We start from the raw sequence: 24,488 nt of genomic DNA on the forward strand, positions 1-24,488 counted from the left end.
TGACTTCCTCCTTTCCTATTTGAATACCCTTAATTTCTTTTCTTGCCTAATTGCTCTGGCTAGAACTTCCAGTACTATATTGAATAGGAGTGGTGAGAGAGGGCATCCTTGTCTACTGTCAGATTTCAAAGGGAATGCTTCTAATTTTTGCCCATTCAGTATGATATTGGCTGTTGGTTTGTCATAAATAGCTTTTATTATTTTGAGACACATTCCGCCAATACCTAGTTTATTGAGGGTTTTTAGCATAAAGGGCTGTTGAATATTGTCAAAGGCCTTCTGTGCATCAGTTGAGATAATTGTGTGGTTTTTGTCTTTGGTTCTGTTTATGTGGCGAATTACATTTATAGACTTGCGTATGTTGAACCAGCCTTGCATCCCCGGAATGAATCCTACTTGATCATGGTGGATAAGCTTCTTGATGTTCTGTTGCAATCAGCTTGCCAGTATTTTATTGAAGATTTTTGCATCTATGTTCATCATGAATTTTGGCCTGAAGTTTTCTTTTCTTGTTGAGTCTCTGACAGATTTTGGTAGGTCTCCTCCGCCTGGGAATCTCCTGGTCTGTGGGCAATAAAAATCCATTTGGAAATGCAGAGTCCACTCACTCTCTGTGCTTTCACTGGGAGCTGCAATCCTGAGCTGTTCCTAGTCAGCCATCGTCCAGAGAAAAACCCAGCTAATTTTTTTATCTTTTTAGTAGAGATGGGGTTTTACCTTGTTGTCCGGGCTGGTCTCAAACTCCTGACCTCAGGTGATCTGCCTGCCTTTGCCTCCCAAAGTGCTGTGATTACAGCAATGAGCCACCACACCTGACCCCCATAAACAGACTTTCTTAGGTTAGGAATAATGGCTACTCTGAATCCCATATTCTCTTTTCTAATATTCTCTCTGCAGGTGATCTCTATTGTTATCAATTGTCTTTTATGCACCAATTATGCTGTATCTTTGACTCAAAAATCTAGTCCGAGCTCCAGACTCATATGTCCAATTGCCTACTGAACATTTCCACTTGGCTGGCTTTCTCCCTTTTACATTCCCAAACCTGAATTCATAATCTCAACCTCATTTCTTTTTTTTTCTTTTTTCTTTTTTTTTTTTTTTTGAGACGGAGTTTCACTCTTGTTACCCAGGCTGGAGTGCAATGGCGCGATCTTGGCTCACCGCAACCTCCGCCTCCTGGGTTCAGGCAATTCTCCTGCCTCAGCCTCCTGAATAGCTGGGATTACAGGCACGAGCCACCATGCCCAGCTAATTTTTTGTATTTTTAGTAGAGACGGGGTTTCACCATGTTGACCAGGATGGTCTCGATCTCTTGACCTCGTGATTCACCCGCCTCGGCCTCCCAAAGTGCTGGGATTACAGGCTTGAGCCACCGCACCCAGCTCTCAACCTCATTTTTAAACTTATTCTTTCTCCTTTTTTTTTCTATCTCAATAAACAGAAGCATTATGTGTTCATGTGTTTAAGCCAGAGATTTAAGAGTCTTCCTTGATACTTTCTTCTTTTACCACATTTAACCAATCAGTAACTGCAGCTGATTCTCTATCCTATAGATTGTTCATGTTTATTTTAAGCAGAATAATGGCTTGCAAAGCTGTCCATATTCTAATCCTGAGAACCTGTAAATGTCAGTTTACATGTCAAAGTGTTGCAGATGAATGTTATGTTGCTACAACTGATAATAAATTAGAAAAAAATTTTCTTCATTCCTATGAACCTAATGTAATCACAAGCATCTTTAAAAGCAGAATAGTAGAATTTAAGAAAGATGTGGCTATAGAGGAAAGGCACAGAGAAATACAACATTGTTGGCTCGGAAAATAAAAGCATATCCACAGTTAAGGTATGTGTGTTATCTCTAGAAGCTTGAATGGGCAAGGAAACTATAATGATACCATGTTCCTTCTTGACTCGGAGGCCTTTTCTGTGCTATTACATCTATCTGGAATATTCTGCTTCACACCCACTTCTACGCCACCCCCCTAAGCGAACTCCTACTGGCTACAGGTTTGATATAAAATACTGCCCAGGGAAAAGCTGTCTGAATTTGCATAATACTAGATTGTATCCCACCTCCCATCATGCATTTTTATAGTGTTCTGTAATTATACATTATATCACTTGCTACTATTTCAATTCATTAATATTTGTGTAACAGTTTGTTCACAGAGTCTGTTTTCTCCAATAGACATAAGCACTAGGGAATATAAGGCCAGATAATATATCCACTGTATTTGTTGTATTATCCAAATAACTTGTACACTATTTGAAATAGAAGTAGGTCCACAGGAAATATCTACTGAACGAGCAGATAAATAAATGGATGGATGGATAAATGGATATTAGGTGAGTGAAATGAGAAAATATGTTGATATAGTATTTTGCCAGTTTAAGGTAGACTTTAAAGTGGCTATACCACTTTCAGGTGGCCTTTTTTCTATTCACAGTTACAAATTTGACAAAAACTTTTTTTTTTTTTTTTTTTTTGAGACGGAGTTTCGCTCTTGTTACCCAGGCTGGAGTGCAATGGCACGGTCTCGGCTCACTGCAACCTCCGCCTCCTGGGCTCAGGCAATTCTCCTGCCTCAGCCTCCTAAGTAGCTGGGATTACAGGCACGTGCCACCACGCCCAGCTAGTTTTTTGTATTTTCTTTAGTAGAGACGGGGTTTCACCATGTTGACCAGGATGGTCTCGATCTCTCGACCTCGTGATCCACCTGCCTCGGCCTCCCAAAAACTTTCAAGTTAGGTTTTCAGAGTAGATTTCTCTTAATCTGGAACAATGGGCCAGTAAACGCCCCAGTCCGTAAGAGTTATTTGCCATTCTATGACCATTTTTCTATGCTTCCATTTTTACACTTACACACAGACACTCATCACATCAAAATTCCTTTGAAGACTGAAGAAAGAGATTGCAATCACAGATAAAACTGCAGTTGCTTAGAAGTGTGAGTAAAGGCCATTTTCATCAGTATTTCTAAACAGTGGCATAAATATATGGCTCTCTGTGCATGAAGATTTTTTAATTTTCTTGGGAGCTACAGAAGTTCTTTTGGTCTCTTCTACATACATTTAAATCGACTGGAATGAAAGATTTCCAAAAAAAAAAACAACAACAACAACAACAAATAGCTAAAGTCCAAGAAGTTGCATATCACAGAGGATTATCATAGTCGTAAATAAAATACCACAGTTGTTCATATTCACACTCTTTTTCTCAGAATCACATGTGACACCTACAATTAGTATGTAAAAAAGAGAATCTTATATATATTTGTGTGTGTGTGTGTGTGTGTGTGTGTGTGCATTATATTAATCCAGTTAAAAAAACACCTCATTAGTACTAGTGGTTGTACTAATCATTAGTTGTGATTAGTTTTTTAACTGGATGAGTACAACTTTCCAAAATAAGAATATAGACTGGAAATCAGAAATTGAAAATACATTCTAATTTTTACTGATGTTGTTCTATTATCTTCATAAGTGAAATAAGCAAGTAACCTCTCTTCTCAAAAAAAAAAGAAGAAATACATAGACACATACCATATTCAAATCAAACCCGAACTTTCTCATTGATATCTGCATATTCTTTAAGAAAGGCAAAGGTAAGACTTAAAATTCAAACACTTCAAAGACATAGTTATTTGAAAGCTTGCAGTTTTGTTTCATTCATGTCTTTCCTTAATCCCTCTCTCATTCATTCATGTATTTATTCGTTACATTTCTCTGAATGGCAACCATATGCTAGACACTGTGTTAGGCACTGGGGAAGTACTTGCAAACATGACAGGTGTAGTCTCTGCTCTCACGTACCTTAGATTAAAGCTATATATAACAGAACAGAATTGAATGTGTTAGAAGGACAAAGAATATGGGAAATAACATTTTGTGTAAAAGGAACAATATGTATAAAAGTACTGAAGTAAGAAATAGGTGGGCATTGTGAGCAATGTTCAAAGTATCCAGTGGCAAAAGATGAAACACTGCAGGCTTATCAAGCAGTGCTGTGCAGGGCAGGTGTGGCTGTGTGAAATAAAGTGCTTCTAGAACTGTGCTTGAGAACCCACAAGATGTCATGGGTTTGGGCTAATTTTTTTTGTTAGCTTTTACATTGCTCAGGAGGCATGCTATGCTCCTAGATGAGATTTGGAAGTAAGAGTGTATGGATGTGAGCAGAATAAATAGCCTGGAGGGGCTGAGGAAGGGTTATTACTTGGAGGGACAGGAGTTAAAGAAATGGCATGATCCACAGGAAGTACAGTTTTGGTGAGGGAAAATTTAAGCAGGATTTTTATAACTTATCGTTAACTGATGTGGAGGTAAGTTTTATTCCATTTCCCATAACCATTTTCAAAAAAAAAAAAAAACCTATAAACAATGGCTTTTCAGTTACAATTGTATGCTTTTGATCAGTTGTTATGTAATATTGGTATCAAGATGGTAACTGAGAACAGGGCTACCTAAGGGGTCTGAGACCCTGAAATTCAGATTTAAAATGTTAAGTAACTTTTATTATATCCTCATGGCAATGGAAGAAAATTAAGCACGGGAGTTACCTGATCTTATTTACAGTTTAAAAGGTTTTCCCTGGCCTTTGTGTGGAATGAAATGAGTTGCAGAGAAGCAAGAGTGAATATAGAATCACTAATTAAAAGGCTATTTTAGTCTTCAGGAGACAGAGGATACTGGCATGGACTAGTGAGCTAGTGATGAAGAGAGAAGGAAAGAAGAATTTCAGGTTTGTAGGGGAGGTCAGCATGACACAGCTTGATAGGATTAGACATGGAGTGTGAGGAACTGAGCGACTGTGCTCTTTACTGACATGGGATCTGGGAGGCAGAATAATTCCAGGACAGAATAAGAGGAGGTTTAATAGTTAAGTTTTCAACATATTAAGGTTGAGGTATTTGTGAGTTACCCAAATGGCTATGTTTGGAGGGCAACTGACACAAAAGCCTGGACTTGATTCTTTGGCAGAGGGTAATGGTTGAAACAAAGCAGGTGGAAGAGATCTCCAAGAGAGAGGATAAATGAAAGGGAACAAAGCCCAGTGCCTACAAATGGAAACAGAAAAAGGATGACCAGAGAGGCCGCAGGGGAGAACAAAAGGCATGTCTGAAAATAAAGCCAAAGGAAAAGAATTTTTTAAGAAACAGGCTCATCATAATAGTGTGCTTACCAATGAGGATTTAAAAATCTCGAATTTATCTCCTTGCCTTACAGTTCAGATAGGCTGCAACTGGGGGAAGGGAGACTTGAAAAAAAATTATTTCAACAAATGTGATAACGGCCATGATATAAGCACATATAGAGTATCCTAGGGACCTTAAGGAAGCATTTAATTCAGCTTGGAAGGGCACTGAGGCAAGGAGAAAGGGTAGAGCAGGGGCATCCACACACAGGGACTAGCATGTACACAGGCTCAGTTTAGAGATGACAGTAGGTCATAACAGATTCATTTCCAAGAATAGGCCTTAAGAGTAGAACACTGAACATTTGAGGGCTTTGAGCAAAGGAAAAGCCAAATCTTTATAGTGAATCTGGCTTCCATCAACATACTTAGTTGAACTCTGGATGACCTCATTAGACAACTTCTCTTATTAGACTGAGAACTCTTTGAGGACCATGGTCAATGCTTATTTAGGTTTCTAATACTTATTTGACTGTGAGTTGTTTAGCTATCTCTTGGGCCAGTTTCTTCACCTTTAAAAGAACACACTTAATACAATGATTGTGAAAATTAAATAAAGGGCAATAATAGATATAATGCATTTCATATAGAGCCTGTCTGGCACATACTAAAAGCATAACATATGCTAGGAGCTGGTAGTGGGAGGAGAGAGATTAATTGGGGCAGTAAGTGTAGTAACTGTAGTAATAGTTGAAGAAGTAAATTACCTATTTAAATATTTTCTCAATTTTAGAGTTTCTAAGATACATTTGTTGGTATTTTGACTTTATTTTTACATGGAGTTAGCATGGATTGGTCCATTACGCACATTCCTGAAATAAACTTGCTAGTGAGGACGCTACAGCAATTAGGATGAACCATATTTATCTTTTGAGAATATCATGTGACATTAGAATTAATTTTTAGTAACTAAGCAATAAAATCCCCAAGTGTTTCATACATATTTTTACAACGGAAACCAAATGATGTGCTGTGTATTATGAATGCACCAAAAGTTCTAATATTAAAGATGACTATTCTGGAAAGAAAGTATTTTCCTCGAGTACAATCTACCTGCCTTGATAAAGCTAATATTTATGATCACACAGTTTTTTGCTTTTCATATGCAGCAAAACTAGTGTTTTTGAATTAAGATCTGGAAATAAAAAGGCAACTCATATTTTTCATTTTTGGTATTTCTCTTTTGGATTATCATATAATTTAATTATGTATTGTAAATTATTTAGGCCTTTGTAAAATAAAAGAACAGTATATTTTATTATGAATTTTAATGATATTACAAAATGGACAGCATAAATAAGAGACAGTTGGAAATTCTGTGGTCATTTTCTTAAAAATGACCACATATATCAAAAGAAATTATATACACTGATGTTTATGTGCAGTCATTGGCAATGACATTAATGATGAATAGCAGCTTACATATGCAGTTAATGGTGAGTTCAACCCCAGTCACCCTTCACACAGGCTGTCTGCTTTTAGATACTCTGCACAAAAATGTACTGTCACCAACAGATATGAAAAGACTTGCCAACATGAGAGGATACTGTTCCATTCAGGATGTCCAGCTGGCTGATGGGATTCATTTTGTTTTGTTGTCACGACTTCAGCCTAGCATATTTAATTTTTGTTCTCTTGAAAGTATAGATTTTCACTGAGATTCTGCACACATAACACCAATGAATGTGGTGCAGTAAAAAGCTGAAAAATCCAGACTTTCAGTTTATCTCTAGCAACACAGCCACAAAGAAAATATAATTATAGTTTTGCATTGGGAATCTATTTATAAGGGCTTATTGGACCCCAGATAGATATTTTGATCCTGATATGATTCACCAAGAACCATGTAAAATTAGAAATGTGGCCATATGCCTCTTCTTCACTCACTCCCTCGGCACTTATTTATTAAGCTACTCTCTGTTCTCAGCAACAATGAGCTTGAACCCCTTTACCATGTAATCTGAAAAGGAATAGACTATTTGGCCTTTTGTTACTGATATTAGTTCTATTGGGAGGTTACCAAGGGTAAGTAATCAAGATACTTGCTGGTAACTAGAGTTAAAAATTGAACACTACAATTTTGTATCTAATTTCAAAGATGGTTCTCCCTCAAATTCAATTTATAATGTCATTTGATTTTGATTGTGTTTTTAATGATACCAAAGATGGATTTATAGATAGAAGAACCAGGAAAAGCAAAAGTTAGTCCAGTGAGTGAAATGTCAGAAAATAAAAAGGATTGCCAGGATAGAAATCAGAAAAGCTAAATGGAAAAATGAGATAAATCTACTAAAGATAACAAATAAATGATATCTTTAAACTTTTAAGTATATCAACAAAAAAATAGATAAAGGAAATATGTCTTTCACAGGAGTTAGAGAAAGGTTCATATCTTCTTCCAATAATTCAATTACATTCGAAAATAAACTCATTGAGCATGACTTTTTCCTTTAAACTCAGTTTTTATTAAAATAAATGAAATATGAACTTGGAAGGGCAGGCAATAAACCCTTGAGGATATGCTTAGAGAATCTCATTTTCTTCTGTTTTCCCCTGAAATGGTGGTATTCTTGATGAAATTCAGCCTCCACATTTTATTGGCTGTATTTCCTTGGGCAAATTTACTTTTCTAAACCTCAGCTTCACCAATGATGAGATGGGTGGTAGGGATTTAAATGAGGTAATGAATATAAAGTGCTTATGTCAGTGCCAGGCATATGGCTAATGCCTAATAAATGATCAACTGAAGTTTTATTATTCTATTAAATGTATTTGTTTATCAATCAAATTGGCTTCATTGGACAAGAAATCTGTGTAAATCAGGGGCTATCTGTTGATTATTTTTGTATCCTTAGCATATAGCAGAGTGCCTGGTACATTGTACCCACTCAGAAAATGTTCATGCAACAAAATTGCACATTCTGATCATCCATCAGCCTCAAATGCCTCTATCACTTTCTACCAATCTGCCTAAATTTGACTTAGCTTTCAAGATCCAGCAAAAATAAACATTCTTTCAAAAGCTTTTCATGGACTCCAGTCCACCTACCAAATACAAGCACAGTGAGTTGCCCTCTCTCTGTATTTCAGTTGTATTTTATTGTTTTCTATACTACTCCAAACATGGGGACGTTGCAATTATTTGTTCATGTGTTCATGATTTCCCTCCAATTAACTCATCTTTTTATATTTAGAATTTATACCATAGCTCATATGTAGATAACTCTTAGTATGTACTGGTTTGATTAACTGTTAATTTGTTCATTGATTCATTTAGGTGTTTATTATGAAAGTTAATTATATTTTCTCTTGGGATTCTAAAGACATAAAGACATAGCATAATTTAAGTTGTGATAAGAAACACTTACATTCCTGTTTCAATATGTGTTATCTTGTTGTGTAGACTATAAATGGTTTTTTAAAATATTTAGTGTCGGGGACCGGTCCAGGACGGCACGTCTGCCGGGGGTCTCTCGACCTGCAAGAGGGTCCCAATACCTGGAAGAGGGCGTGTGCTTGAAGAAATAAAGAAAGAAAGTACTGAGGTCTGGAAGGCTGGATAGGCTGTGCCTAAACAGCAGCCTTTATTTTTCAAAGGCTAGGAATAAATACACTTTCTTTGCTCTGGTTTACGTCATTGCAAGAGGAAATGCAAATCTATACCTTACATGGCCTATACAATAGAAAAGTCAGATACACAATCAGTGGTTGTAAAAAGTAATAGAATGTCCTGTGATCACAAAGCTTGTTTACATCCAGACATTATTCCTCATGGCTGCAGGTATTTTTGGTTTGATCCTGTTTTAGAACTCAAATGTGAAAAGGTTTTCTGGTTTTGCTCATCAGAATATCTTTTAACCAGATTCTCCTTTGTCTGCTCCTGACTCAACTTATCTCAACTCCCCCATTCAGGAGTCTCTGAGTCTGGGATCAAAGCCATCCCATCCGTATAGTGGCATTTGCTTTGCAAATATCCCCACAGTTAAACCATTATCTAGGGTACAAGTCGGTCATGCAAGTAAAGAAAAGGTTAAAGCTATTCTCAAAGAAAGAGTCATAAAGATTAAAAGCAGAAACTGGTTGCTGGTAGGGAGTCACTCGGTCTAGCAGCACCACATAGTTTAGGCCCAAACGATATCATGGTTAATATTAGAAACTGATCAGTCATCTTTCAGTCCCTTCTTTCCGATAGCTCGACTGCCTCCAGCAGGAAACTGTGTTTGGGATCAAACTCACCATATAGTGAGACCCATGCCTTTTGGGGGTCTCACACAGGAATGTTCCACACAAATTATATTTAAATCCCTCAGATAAAACAAACGTGCCTCTTACTATAAAATTGTGAGAACTAAGTTAGATCACTTTTCTAATTTTTTTCATCACTAATATTTTTAAATAAGCAATATACTGATGAAATATTCACTACTTGCCCAGCTCAAACTAATATGGCTAGTTTTCTTACACAAAGAATAAAATAATTGTAAGTATTACACTCGCTTCTGCTTTCTAATATTGGTCACAATTTTAACTGTGCTCTTTTCTAACTAGCGAATATGGCTATTGTCACACATGTAGTTTCTGATATTCTGTGATTCTTTCATCTTTCATTTGGGTTTATGATCTCTTGTTTCTATTTGGTTTCAATCATAATAAGTTGATTCTAAATGATGGTCCTTCATCTGCTTTGTTAGATATTTCTCTGCTGTTTTTTGAGTTAAAGTCTAGCTTCATTCCTGTTTGTAATTTATTGGATACTGGTACATGATATTATTTGTCACCATTATCTGGAATTTCAGTGCTATGGTCGGGGCATATGAAAATGATACTCTCAATCTATAGTCATAGAGTATTGTCTTAACTTTGGAGTAGTGTTTTGTTGAATTAGGAAAACAGATGTGACTAAATCATCTATAGCTCATTGAAGATTAGATTAAACACAGGATTGTCAGAGTAAAGGTATAAAACAGGCATCCCCAAACTATGGCCTGCGGGCCACATGCGGCCCCCTGAGGCCATTTATCCAGCCCCCCACCGCACTTTAGGAAGGGGCACCTCTTTCATTGGTGGTCAGTGAGAGGAGCACAGTATGTGGCAGCCCTCCAACGGTCTGAGGGACAGTGAACTGGCCCCCTGTGTAAAAAGTTTGGGGATGCCTGGTATAAAAAACCAAACATCAACATAATACTGGTCTTCGGAATTTGAAATACTTTGCCCTTGAATATGGTATTCAAGACTGGCCATTTCAATTCTTCTGTTCAATATAAATGGAAATACAATTTCTTCATATATCACTCCTTATGGCAGTGGCATTTTTACATCTTTTCTAAAGATCACATATTCATCTGTATTTGGACTTAGAGCCTGCCAGAAATCTGATTTATGCCAGTTATTTTGCTTTTCTTCTAATTTAGTTTGAGGAAATAAAATGAACTTTGCTCTATTTCCCTTAAAGGTTATATTTTTGATTCTGGAGGAAAAAAGGACTTAGTTTTATGCTTATGTTCTTTTAATTTCTTTCAGTTTTTTGGAATAATTGACATCAATCTAGTGATAAAATCAGTATACAAAAAATAATATATGATTTAATAATTTTTTAACTATCTGGACAATTGCAAGTGTGTTCATAGCACTTTCAAAGCTCTTTCTAAACAAAGGTAAAAGGGTCGTCACTTGTTTAAGCAAACTATATGTAAGCCCAGTATGGTTTTGTTATTACACCATTTAGTTATAAAGAGAATGAAAATAAATATGTGCCTGCTTTTCCTAAGTCAAAAAAAAAAAAAAATAGAGTAACATAGAAGAAAAAAACACTCTGGAAAAAAAAAGAAAAGTAATGTTATTTTACTTTACCTTTATTATTTAGATTGGATACCACAGAACGTCTATGGTAATGTGAACTCCCTTACCTGCAAGGAAAATTAGAGAAATTAAAATGAGTTCAGATATTTTTATCATTAACATTTTAAAATAAAATATACACTTACTTAAATATATATGTTTACATATATGTAATATAATAGATATTTTAACTAAACTATATACTCCAGGTATAAATGTAGAATTCTATGGCATATAAAAGATAAGGTGAAGAGAAGGATGTGATTTCATATTTTACTAAACAAAGATGTTTTCCATTCTCCATTTCTCTTTTATATGTAAAGCATTTTTCCAACACATGTGTCAAATAGTATTACACAAAATAAAATGTAAATATCCATTATAATGTCTGTTTTACCCATATAGAAGGCTTACCATGTGAAATTCCTGCTGTAAACCAATAATTCAGAGAGTTTCAAATATAAATTTATTTCAAACTGGAAATGTTATAACCGAGCAAGTTAGAAGGAAAGAACCACACTCTGAGTTCCAAATTAAGAGTTCTTTATTAGCCAGCGACCGAGAGACAGCTAACGCTCAAAATTCTCTCGTCCCCAAGGAAGGGGCTTAATTATCTTTTATATCTTGATTTAGGTAGGGGAGGGGGAGCCTAGCTGAAGCAGAATTTTACAGAAGCAGAACAAGCAATTGATAAGGAAGCCAGTAACCAGGAGGCAGGAGGTTCCCAGAATTGTTGGTTGCTAAGGGTATTTCCATACAGTGACTAAGGAGGGTAGCAGGGGGACCTTCCATACAATCAATCACCAAGGAAGGTATTCACAATAGCAGGTAGACTTGCCAAGCAGGATGCGGTTACAATGGTTACAGGTGCTGTGAACTGTGTGAACTACTCTTAAGAGTTCAAAGCTTTGAGTGTGGAGTGACCCAGTAATGCACCTGAGGGGCTGCAGTAGGGAGGGAGAAGCAGGGCTGGAGTTTTCAGCTAAAATGGAGTCAGTCAAGCTAGCCCAAGTTAGGTTACCATAGAAACATACCAGAAACTATTTAGTCAACTATTAATTCATTAAAAAATGTATCCACTGAACACCAGCGATGGGGCAGGTGCTATTCTAAATATTGGAACTCTCATGGAGAAGAAAGCAAGAAATTATGCAGTAAATAAATTATAATCTGAAATACCCAGATGATAAATGAAAAGGTGACAATCATTTTTATCTGATTAAAAGCTGTCTCAAATTATCTATTTAATATTATCTAAATCTCAGGGAAGTTGGTGACTGTGTGTGTATGTGTGTGTTTGTGTATCAAGTGTCCTGGAATAAAAATTACAAAACCTGGAATCTAGTCACTTACTGAGAACTTGGGCAAGTCACTTTATCACTATGAGCTTCACTTCTGCTGGTAAATTGTGGTACATTATCAGGTTGACGTGGAAAATGCAATGAGGATGTGATTAACTGAAATAAATTGTAAAAAGTATTTTAACAAAATTATGCAAAAGATGATATACGAACAAAGAGATTAAAGCATTACTCATATTTCTGTGTCATTCTGCCAACAGTGTAAAGGGTAGTTTTGAGAGAACTGGAAAGAGAGACAGGGATGCCAGTCAAAATGACAGAAATATCTGAGTGGAGTCCCTAAACACTGGTATTGGCAGTGAACTTGAAGAACAAAATCCTGACTTGAGGGATATTAGAAAGATATAGTTAACAGAACTTAGTTACAAAATAGATGACAAAAAGGGAAATAAAGGATGGAGAGTCATCTGGATTCCACTTGGATAAGGGTGCCATTCATTAAGATAGAAACATGAAATAGAATAAAATAAGGGAGATGAGAAAATGAACAGGTTAAGAAGAGTTGATTTAAGGGTACTTTTAAAAATCCAACTCAAAATGTTCTGTAGGCAAGTGGATATATAGTACTGGCACTAAGGCAAAAATATGAGCTGATACCAGACATTTTTGAATTAACATTCATTGATTCAATAAATATTAATAGAGCGCCTACTGCATAGTAGGCACTTTTCTAGGTACTAGGAACTCAGCAATGAACAAAACAAAGTCTCCGCATTAAATAATATATTGTATCTGGGAAAGTCAGACAACATTTTTGTAAACAGTGTGATTTGTCAGATTGTGTTAAGTGCAATGGAGAAAAAAAAATAAATGGATGAATAGAATAGAATGCCAACAAATAGGAATTAGGATTTTGGCTTTATATATTATGATCAGAAAAGACCTATTCATTTAAGAAACAGTAAACAGATTACTAATTATGCTGATTATGTGGTAGAGAGTGGTAGGTGATGTGGTTACAGGGATTGTAGGAAGACAGTGTGTGGAAGGTTTTACGGACACTTAAAGACGTTGATTTTTCACTCTGAGTGATATGGAAGCCTTTCAAGCAGTTGTGGAGGGGATCATGGTAAGACTTCTCTATTGGATTGCTATGACTACTGAGTGAAGAATGAGCTGTAGGAGTGTACTGGCAGAAGCAGAGGGACAGCTTAGAATTCTGTTGTATAAATTGTAGGCAAGAAATAAGGGTGGCTTGAACTTCAATGCTTGGTAGTATAGAGGATGAGAAGTTACATCTTTCCAGACATCGTTGGAATGTAGAAATGACATGATTTTCCAGTTGACTGGAGTTTGAGTGTATGAAAAAGAAAGGAATGCAAGATGATTCTAGGATTTTTGACCTGAGGAACTGAAACAAATACAAGAATAAAATTGGTTCTTATTGATGGAAACATTTGCAGAAAAAGTAGATCTAGTTGCTGGAAGAATTCAACTGATATAAATAAGAATATTTGAAGATGGTTAAATACATACAATGGTAGCTGTAGATGCAGTCACAGGGTAGAGCTGTGGAATAATCAGCATATAGATCATAATTAAAGCCCCAGCTCAGCTTATCATGGAATCTGTGCTAGTGAAAGAAATTGTAGAAGTAGCACACTCGAAAATTTGAAGACTTCAGAAATAAAAGAAAATCCGAAAAAGAAAATGATTTACATATTCATTTAGATAGGAAAAAAAAAACCGAAGTCAAGAATAGAAAGTATTTCAAAAAGAAGAAAAGAATCCCTTGTGCCAAATGGTGCTGATATGTCATGTAAAGATGAGGACACAGTTTTGACCGTAACATTTTACTAACATGGAAGTCAGTGGTAACCTTGACAGAAGCAGGTGTGGTAAGCCAGGAACAAAAATCTTATTAGGGCAGTGTCAATAAATCATGGGATAATGGCCAGGTGCAGTGGCTCACGCCTAAAATCCCACCACTTTTGGAGGCCAAGGTGGGCAGATCACCTAAGGTCAGGAGTCTGTAACCAGACTGGCCAATATGACAAAACCCTGTCTCTACTAAAAATACAAAAATTAGCCAGATGTGGTGGTACTTGCCTGAAACCCCAGCTACTTGGAAGGCTGAGGTGGGAGAATCGCTTGAACCTGGGAGGCGGAGTCTGTGGTGGGCTGCGATCAATCAGCCTGGGTGACAAGAGTGAGACTCCATCTGCAAAAAAAAAAGAAAAGAAAAGAAAAAAGAGATCATAGAATAATATTTAGAGAAAGACAGAAAGTAACTCATAGACTCATAAGGAGGGGAAGAAACTGATAACTAAGAAGAGAATTCCTGGCTCTCCAGTATGGAATGGCTGACAAATCCTAGTGCATATAGAAAGGTTAGCCCAGCAGAGTGCCAGGACAGTTTATCAAGAGAAAGAGAAGTAGAGCAGAAGCAAGGCCATCACTTAACATTAAAGAGCGGAAGAGATAGGAGTTTTCAGCAGCAATAAGGTGGTGTGAAATAACTGCCTAAGAGAGCAGAAGAATAAATTAAGCAGTGATCTCCAGGCAGTATTAAGAGATTACTTGAGTTAGTGCTCATGAATTTTAAAAGAAAAATGCCAACATGGTTTTGTAATTTTCTCCAGCTATGTTTAACTGCATGGGTGCAAGCACATAGGAGGTGGAGAGTTCAATTTAAAACAAAACTTCAGTTTTTACCAAGTGAATATGATACATGCAAAGATGAGGAAGAGGCAAGAACGTATAAAGTGGTTATAATAACTCATCATGGAATTTAAGCCAGATAAATAGATGGCAGAGGGTGGTGAGATTAATTAATTGTTGGTCCTGATGGGATTAAGGGCTTGCTGGAGTTAGGGGGCAGAAAAGGGTGAACTAGGAGGATGGAGTTGAGGTTCAAGAGTAGGATATTTGCAATTGAGATTATTGAGGAGTTTTCATTACTAGTAAAGGAAAGGTCAAAGGTCAGACCAGAGTGGTGAAGAGCTGAGATGAGTTAGAGGACAGAGGAGGGTAAGAAACTGAGAAGCCAGTCTGGGCCGGGTGGCTCATGCCTGTATTCTCAGCACTTTGGGAGGCTGAGGCAGGTGGATCACCTGAGGTCAGGAGTTTGAGACCAGCCTGAACAACATGGTGAAACCCCATCTCTACTAAAAATACAAAAATTAGCCAAGCGCGGTGGCATGGATCTGTAATCCCAGCTCCTCAGGAAGCTGAGGTGGCAGAGTCGCTTGAACCTGGGAGGTGGAGGTTGCAGTGAGCCAAGATCCTGCCGCTGCTCTTCAGCCTGGGTGACAGAAGGAGACTCCATCTCAAAAAAAAAAATTAAGAAAAAAAAAAGAAAAAAGAAAACGAAACAAAAACTGAGAAGCCAGAGAAGTGGAAAAATTATGGGGGATATTGTAATCACCAAGATTTAAGACATGAGTATTAGAATGAAAAACGGCAAGCTGCAGAAGGAGAGGGATTTGGAACATTCTCAGAAGACATAATAATGACTTAGCTCTATTTAGTCCCTAAGGCATTTTGTTACAATTTTGTACCAGTCTTCTCAGAGTGAAAACATCTTAAATACCAAGGAATATTATATTAATTTTCTTTCCCAGTGATTGTCAAAGTATTTGGTACAGAGCATCCTCTAAATCAGTAGTTGTTATAGAAATGAGTAAAATAGTGTAAGAAATCCTGACCTGACAGGGTTATTCAAGTTATCTAACTGGCGATTAAGTTAGGTAGCAGGTGTGTAATTTATGGTAAGCTGAAAATGCTTACATACTGTCATGGGTAATTTGAGGTATCAGTTTGACTGGATTAAAGGATACCTCGAAAGCCAGTAAAGCGTTATTTCTATACGTGTCTGTGAGGGTGTTTCTGGGAGAGATTGGCGTGTGAGTTGGTGGACTGAGAGGAAAGAGCTGCCCTCAGTGCGGATGTACACCATTCAACTGGCTGGGGGGCCTGGAAAGAACAAAAAGGCAGAGAGGAAGGGCAAGTTCGCTCTCTATTTCCTGCCTCTGGTACCCCCTTTGTCTCTTTCCCTCGGACATCAGAACGCCAGGCTCTCTGGCCTTTGGACCCTAGCAGGCCCCGAGATTCTCAGGCTTTCCCCTCGGACCAAGAGTTACACCATCACCTCCCCTTCCCTGGTTCTGAGACTTTCAGACTTGAACCGAGCCTCACTACCAGCATCTCTGGGTCACCAGTTTGCAGATAGCCTATCTTGGGACTTCTCAGCCTCCGTAAGGGCATAAGCCAATTCCCCTGATAAATTCCTTCTCATACACCTATGTTATCTGTCCGTCTGCCTGCCTATCTACTGATCTCTCTACTCTCTCTCTCTCCTATTGGTTCTGTGTCTCTGAAGAACACGAATACATATGTAGATTGAGCATCCCTAATCTGAAAAATCCAAAAATCCTCAATGCTCCAAAATCCAAAATTTTTCAGCTTCCATATGAAATTACAAATGGAAAATTCTGCACTTTATCTCATGTGACAGGCTGCAATCAAAATGCAGGAGCACAACGTAATTTATTCAGTGTCCCCAAAGGTTTACTGTTTCATGTTACCTTTTAATCAAAACGCAGTATCCTAGGTATATACAGAAAGCCTGGCATTGTTTGCCGTTGCTGTTCTTAACGGCTGACACAGATATTTTTGTGACGCTACTATGCTTCCTGGTTACCCTGAACATATTATTCTTTCACTATATTAATGATATGCCATTTTTATTTTACTGTAAAGTGCTTATATGTGAATAAATTCAAGAAAGTGATAGATATTAGTAAAATATGAATTCAAACTGAGGAATTATAGTGATGCCGAACAACCACCAATGTCCACATGGGTAGCTGAGAAAATGACACCTTTGCTTTCTGGCGGTTCCATGTACACAAACCTTATTTCATGCAGCAAATTATTGAAAATCTTGTATAAAATTATATTCAGGCTATGTGTACATGTTTAAAACATAAATGAATTTTGTGTTTAGACTTGGATCTCCCAAAATATTTCAGTATTTATACAAGCATTCCAAAATCTGAAAAAACATTAAATCTGCAACACTACTGGTCTCAAGCACTTTGGATAAGCCAAGCGTTACTCAACTTGAACATACAATGTAATATGTGTGAATCATTTCATCCTAGTTTTATGTTTTTTTCTAGTCATGTTTGAAAATGTATCTGTAACACTGAACCAAGCTTCACTGACAACGTCTGTAAGGAAACATTACCTTCCTCTCCCTTATTATCTCAGTATTAAACATATTTGGTAAGTATTCTAATTTTGAAAGCCAGGTGGAGCCTGAAAACTCCAAATGCCAGTTCCTGAGTAGGAGGCAGGATCTTCCTACCAGCCAACTCTAGCCATTGACAAACATGAACTAAAACTCAGTAAAATGAGACCCGCTGGGCAAAGCCTAGTTATCCTAGGAGAGACAACAGATCTCTTTTTCTCTTGGATCAGATTTTAAACACTCCATCTGTGCAGGTCTGCAGTCACTCCTGGACAGAATGGCAATGTGCAGCTGGACCAGTTCCGGGGAAAAAAGGGAGGAGATTCCAAGGGAACGGGAGGGCAACATTTATGAACTACAGAGTTTAAGCTATACTCCTCTATGCCAGATTGTTTGGAATATGGTACCCACTCTTTCTATGTATTCCACTTTTGTCTTAAAAATATTTAGAGCCTGTCTCTACTGTGTGAAATAAAATTTAGGGAAAGTCAGGTTCATCTATGCATGAGTCAGAGCTTTCATGGGAAAGGGACCCAATGAAGGCAGAGAGATGCTAGCAAAACGCATTGGTAGGGAGAAATCAGGTGGTGTGATTTGAGCTTTTTTCCTCCTCAAGGCATGAGCTCAACTTGTAAATAGTCCAAAGGTTTTTTTTTTTTTTTTTTTTTTATCAAGATGACTCTCATTTTAGTGCTTGCTTTGTATATTTCCGGTTTTCTTGTGTTAAGGAAAATGGCATTTTCTTACATCATTCTCTGTAATGATTCTCTGCAACAATTTCTATTAACTTTTAAAAACAACATTATTTCTAAATGACCAATTTGAGCTCAACCATGAATGACTACCAAATTTTACTAAAATTTAGTATTTTCATATCTGCTTAGATCAGTGTCTCATAAACCAATTCCATAGAATGCTAATGTGTTCTGAGGAATCAAATGAATTTCATGATTAAACAGGTTTTTGAAATTTGATATGCATTGGGTACATGTGCAGATTTGTTACATGGATATATTGCATCGTGCTGGGTTTTGGGCTTCTATTGAAACCCATCACTGAAATAGTGAACATAGTACCCAACAGGTAGTTTTATAAGCCTTTCTCGCCTGCTTTCCTTCCACTTTTTGGAGTCCCAAGTGTCTATGTTTCCATCTTTATGTCTGTGTGCACCCACGGTTTTGCTCCCACCTGTAAGAACATGGGGTATTTGATTATCTAGGTTAAGTAAGTTTTAAAACACTGGATTTAACAGTTACACAGACTTAGACCTTCTTGGAGCATTTAATACATGCATTTGCTGGGACTCTGAAAGGAGATACAGCAGAAACTTCTAATGTTTATTTAATCCCAGAAACTCCTTTACTGGAGTACCTGTTGCCAACCTAGATGTCATCCACAAAATATAATTGGGAAATTCTAATCTGCGTGATTAAATGACGCTTTTTTTTCCTTCAGCCTATTGGAGTGAGGAATTTTTAAATAACATTATTCTTGTATATCATAGTAAAGCCCTGTACTTGGTTGTGGTGTTAAAAAATTTGATTCTTCTTCAGAACTCATTGTGCTAGTTTCCTTCCTTCTTTCCTTCCTTCATCTTTTTCTTTCATCTCTCTATCATCTGTCGACCTGAGATAGGTACACACCTTCCTCTTTCGTGCTATCTTAAGTTTGGGCGTCAAGTTTCTGGTACCAACTTCACGTAATAAATTAGAGACCCTTTCGTTGGGGTCATATCTTTAAATTCTATCTTTTTAAACTAGATTCAGTAGGTCTTTCAACTCTGCTAACTACCTGTGTGATCATGAGAAAGTTACTTAACTTCCTGATGTCTCATTTTTGGCATATGTAAAATTGAGGATAATCATAGCTACTTTGTAGAGTTCTTGTGAAAAAGAGACAAAATTATCTGAATCACTTAGCAAATGAAATGACATTTAACACCACATGAGTATTAGCTACTGTTATTGATACCAGTCTGCATAGTATGCAGCTAGTTTCTGCCACCAGCCACCAATTAATTACATGTGTATTTATTGGAGTCATGTTTTTGGTGTGCACTGGTTTGGTATTTTCAGACCTCTGGCCCATTTTCTCATTGATCACTAATCTCTTGGCTCTATAAATAATGATGAGTTTAAATTTCTGATGAGTGACTTGTATCTAGGTAGGTGTTTGTGTTACACATTTGCAAAATGTGCGAACACACGGTTTGTATTTAGACGGAAAGTCGGACTTGACAGTAGCCTCTGGGGAATCATCGATACCTAACAGGTTTCCTTAATGACCAGTCAATTAAGAACTTATATTTGGAAAGTGCTTTGGCATCATTGTTTGTCTTTAAATTCTCTGAGCCATTACTATCATCTTACTGATGAAACAGATATTCAGGAAGGCTAATTGACTTGCTTTTGGCTACATGGCCTTAAATTCCAGGGACTCTTGGGAAATAGGTCTGAAAAATCCTGCAGTTCTAAGCAGAGTTAGGCTTTCTCAATAGACTCACTCAAGAGGAGGAGGAGTCAATGTAGCCTGCTCACAAACCATGAGAGGCCTTAAGGGCTTTTGGTGTGTAAGAGAGTTCTGTGATCAGCCCCCAGTCACTCCATTAATAGCCGTTCTCTAACAATCATGATTTGCTCATTATTCGCCAGTATTAGAATCAGATACCATGGAATCGAGAAGTTTGATCTTAATTCATAAGATATTTCAGGATGAGTGTTACAAGACTTAAACCTTAAGTAAAAAGCGAGACATTTCCTTTAGCTTCTGTGTATATGTAGTAAACACCACTATAAATATAAGCATGGGCTTTTTGTAGCCTGCAAAGGAGTTTTGTGCTATATGTGAGGGAAATAACTTAATGCTTAAGGTTTTGAATTCAGAGTTTGATTAAGGGTGACTCTATTATAATTTTTCTCATATAAATATCGTATATTAAATACTAGAAGAAAATAGCCCAAAATGTAGGCCATGATTATATCTGAATGTTGGAATCATATAAGATCTTTATTTTCTTCCTTGTATATTTCACATATATTATTATGAATAGCCATTACTTTTATATTTTGTAATCAGGAGTACACACACATACACAACGTTTAAATACTGTTTTGTGTTTTTGTAGCATTAGATCTAAGATTTTTATTATGAGGGCTGAGACTATAATTATAGAAACAGCCTGTTAGCTTCTCTTAAGAAACATTCTCTCATTATTTCAAGTTTTGTTTTCTCTTGGATCTCAGCTTTTTAGTGACAAATGAAATAAGTATTATGTCAGTTTGTAACCAATTATTCAGTACAAAATAAGAATTCCACAGAATGTGTAATTACTGTTCTCAGCAAGTACATCATCTTCAATGTTGAAAATATCATGATATAGTTAGAGTCTTCTGTTTGGCCATCTTATCTGAAAGATAAATTCACTTTTCCTATGTATATTTACCTTTAAGCTAACATAAAGAGATATAAATGATTAGGCAAGGTGAGTTTTCAATGTTGTGAACAATGAATAAGCATCTTAAAGTATACTTATTAGGAGAAATTTATTTTGTCCGATCTGTGTAATATATTTTACTAGCAATGCAAAATATTAAGATACCATCTCCATTTTCATTATTGCCTATAATCTACGCCTGCCTCATCTTTTGCCTAAGCTATTTCAGTAACCTCCTAAATGATCTCTTTACTGTTATAGGATTATAGCATAATCCTCTGTTTCACATGTAAATGTGATGATGTCTTATAAAGTCTCCTCATGTCTCTCTCTCTACAGGATAAAACTCAGACTCTTTAGCATGGCAAACAAGGTTTATCTAATCTGGCTTCATCTTTGCTTTACCTTCTGCCAGCCCACTGCAAATTTACTCTGGAATAAGGCTGGGCTGCTGAAGTCCCCTGAGACTGCAGGCAGGGTCCCATCTCTGTGCTGCTGCCTATACTACTTTCTCTCCATTGAATTTCATGCATTCATAGGGGAAAGGGATGAGCTCTTCCATCTGGTCTTTTTCTTTCCCCTCCTTAGAAGAGGAGTGGCTTATCTGACTTGGTAAGACCAGTGAGAGCTAGATATGAACTGAGTTAATGTGTTAAAGGTCACTGTTCATATGTGACTTCTCATGTCTCATGGTATCTTGCCTCAGTTCTGCATCCTTAGGTGGAAGGAGTTTGTCTTGCTCCTGTAAGTTAAACCTGAATCATTCAAACCCGTAACTCTTGCCTGCAGCTGGGTCATTTCTGCTCAAAAGCCGTGATTCATACACACATCTCCACCATTTTCTCCAGTTCAGCTCTGCTAGGGGAGTCTTATGTTTTTCGTAAAAAAAATTTTTAAAGAGAGAGAGAGAGAGAGTGAGAGTTTGTGTGTGTGTGTGTGTGTGTGTGTGTGTGTACACATACTTTACTGTCCCCTTTCCTCCTATTCTTTGTCCTCATATTATTCACTGGAACCTCAGAGAAGAAGATGACTGAGTAATAGGATTTGGGGCACAAAAACCTACCGTGAGCTTTTGAGGTTCTGCCATTCTCCAGGGACTGGGTGCTAATTTCAGTTTATGGTGGGAGACAGAAAGCCTTGCCAGGATTAAAGTCAAGTTTTCTAGAAATAAAGCTGACTGCTGACATTTAGGTCTTCATTTTCTTGCTAGTGTGTCTTTCTAAATTGTTTAATCCCTGGAAAGATGGAGGTATATGTTTGGAACCCCAAAACTTTTGATAACATTTTAAATTAATTTTCTGTAAATAAAACATTTCTAAATTAGATTTAAGAAAACCCTTTATCTCATTCATTCTCCTCTCATCTGGAAGGTTCAGCCAATATTAGTAACTTTTAAACTTTTTCATATGCTCTGACCTTTCTCTTTTTAGTAAGACCTTATCCATATACTCATGATTTTTGAAAATTGTAACTTAGTTCCTTTGTTTTTAATAAAACTCTGAGTAGTCTATCTCTGCAGCTTTCAGAGACTTGACTAGCTCATCATCCAAGCTAGTCACTTAGTTTTTTGGTCTTGTACATATTATTTTTCATTTAACATTTGAGCCCCCAAATCATCATCTGTACATGGAGAAGATAATACAACTTCTCACTTCTCAAGAGTTGCTCTCAGGGCTAAGGGCTATGGCTGTGCTGTGAAAAGTTTGAACCTGAACTCATGTTTAAATATGAAAGACAAATAGCCATAACCTCTTTCTCTCTTCCCTGCCTTTCCAAACTTTAACAATATAACCCTGTCTAGGACAGCAGGCAGGGCACTCACCACTCAAAATACAGTTGGTCACTCCCAAACTGGTGTGACTGAGATCCACTAACTACCCTTGATCTCAAGCATTTGTGTGAGTCCTTTTTGACACCACTGCCCACCCCTGTTGGCCTTTTTGGTATCATGGACTAATGTGCCTTCTGTGAGATGCATGAAGCCCCCAGACCAGCAAAAAACAGGACCACTCAAAAGTTTGGAAACTTACAGATCAGACGTATCTGACATGTGTGGATAATAGAAGCTGGGCACTCTTGTAACATATAGGGAGTAGTCTGTGCTCTTGCTGTGGTATCCTTGTCACTTATTTTGTGGTGCAAGTATTTATTTGATTGTTTGGTAATGTAGTTTTTATTTAGTAATAAATGTTTTGGCAGTATGAGCTACCAAAAATAGTGAATGTTTAATGAAAAATTAAATACTGAATTTATAATTCTTTAGGAACTTGATGAATATATTAATTGAACAAAATATTTGTAGATTATTACAAAGAGGGCTGCTGAGCACCTGAAAACCAGGAGACAGAAATGTGTTGATGAAACATCAGCATTTTTGCAAAAGTTAATAGATTTTAGGAAGATTATGTCTAAAAATGTCAATTTAACATGTGAAGCTGCTGACTATGCATTTGCATATTACTCTGTGAAGTATCACTTTTCATTTAGATAAATGTCTGTTCTTCTAAACTAATTTCATTCATTTTCTATTCCAAATTTTCTTATGAAAGTACAAAAAGTGAAGCAATTGCTGTTAATGTGTTGCATTCATTAGCAGCATCAGACCGTGAAAATAGTTTAATGATACTAGTTTTACACCAAGGTAGTAAAAATTAAATATCAATTAAGTTTATTCAAATAATGAGTCAATATCTTTCTTCAGAATCATGGAATTGAAGTAGAGCTCTTTGTGATCCATTCTGTTGAAGACAAAATATCTGATACCATAATGAGGGTTATGATAAATTCAGTTTAAGATGTAAAAAAATTAAAGGAAAAGTATTTGCTTTAAAAATTATATTATTATTTTGAAATGATAAAACATACATTTGTATAGCACAGTGTCATGGTGCAAATGATACTAAGAACCCCACGAGGTAGAAGTGCACATTTAAATTGGACTTTAATCCAAACAAACTGTGATATTCTAATGTAAACAGGAGAAAAGTACTTGGTGTAGAGAGAAAACAGTACTATGAAAATATTTAGTCTCAAATGTTTATACATTTTAAAAGTAACTGCCCTCAAACAGAATTGAGGATGTCTTCCATTAGCAGAATGCACTTTTGCTTATCAGGTAACTTATCACCTAGAGAGAGAAGATTTTCTCAAATATATTATGATCTACAAAAAAGGTCAATGTAAGATAGCAAGAATTTTAAAAATGCATTTTTCAGAGAAATACAAATGATGAGGCATTAGACACACATATATGTAAGAAACTGAGTAAAATATGTGGCTTTGTATCCAGAGTTGTTATTCTGCTTCTGTTACTTCAAAATCATCATGAAATCAATACTACAATTAAAAAAAATTTTTTAATATATGTGGCCATATGTTATGTTCAATTTCTGAAATAATTTTATTGTTGAAAATGGCTTTTAAACAGAATGATTTTGTAGGGATATAATGAAACCGATTTGTCAGTTA

General features: G+C 36.7%; 1 protein-coding gene across 3 annotated transcripts in view; it reads left to right on the forward strand.

Moving 5' to 3' along the window:
• Positions 1–24,488, forward strand: part of CNTN5 (contactin 5) — a 1,375,758-nt gene that overhangs the window by 1,127,599 nt on the left and 223,671 nt on the right. The gene's annotated exons all lie outside the window — the stretch shown is intronic.

The sequence above is a fragment of the Saimiri boliviensis genome, chromosome 6 (assembly GCF_048565385.1).
Source record: "Saimiri boliviensis isolate mSaiBol1 chromosome 6, mSaiBol1.pri, whole genome shotgun sequence".
Lineage (NCBI taxonomy): Eukaryota > Metazoa > Chordata > Mammalia > Primates > Cebidae > Saimiri > Saimiri boliviensis.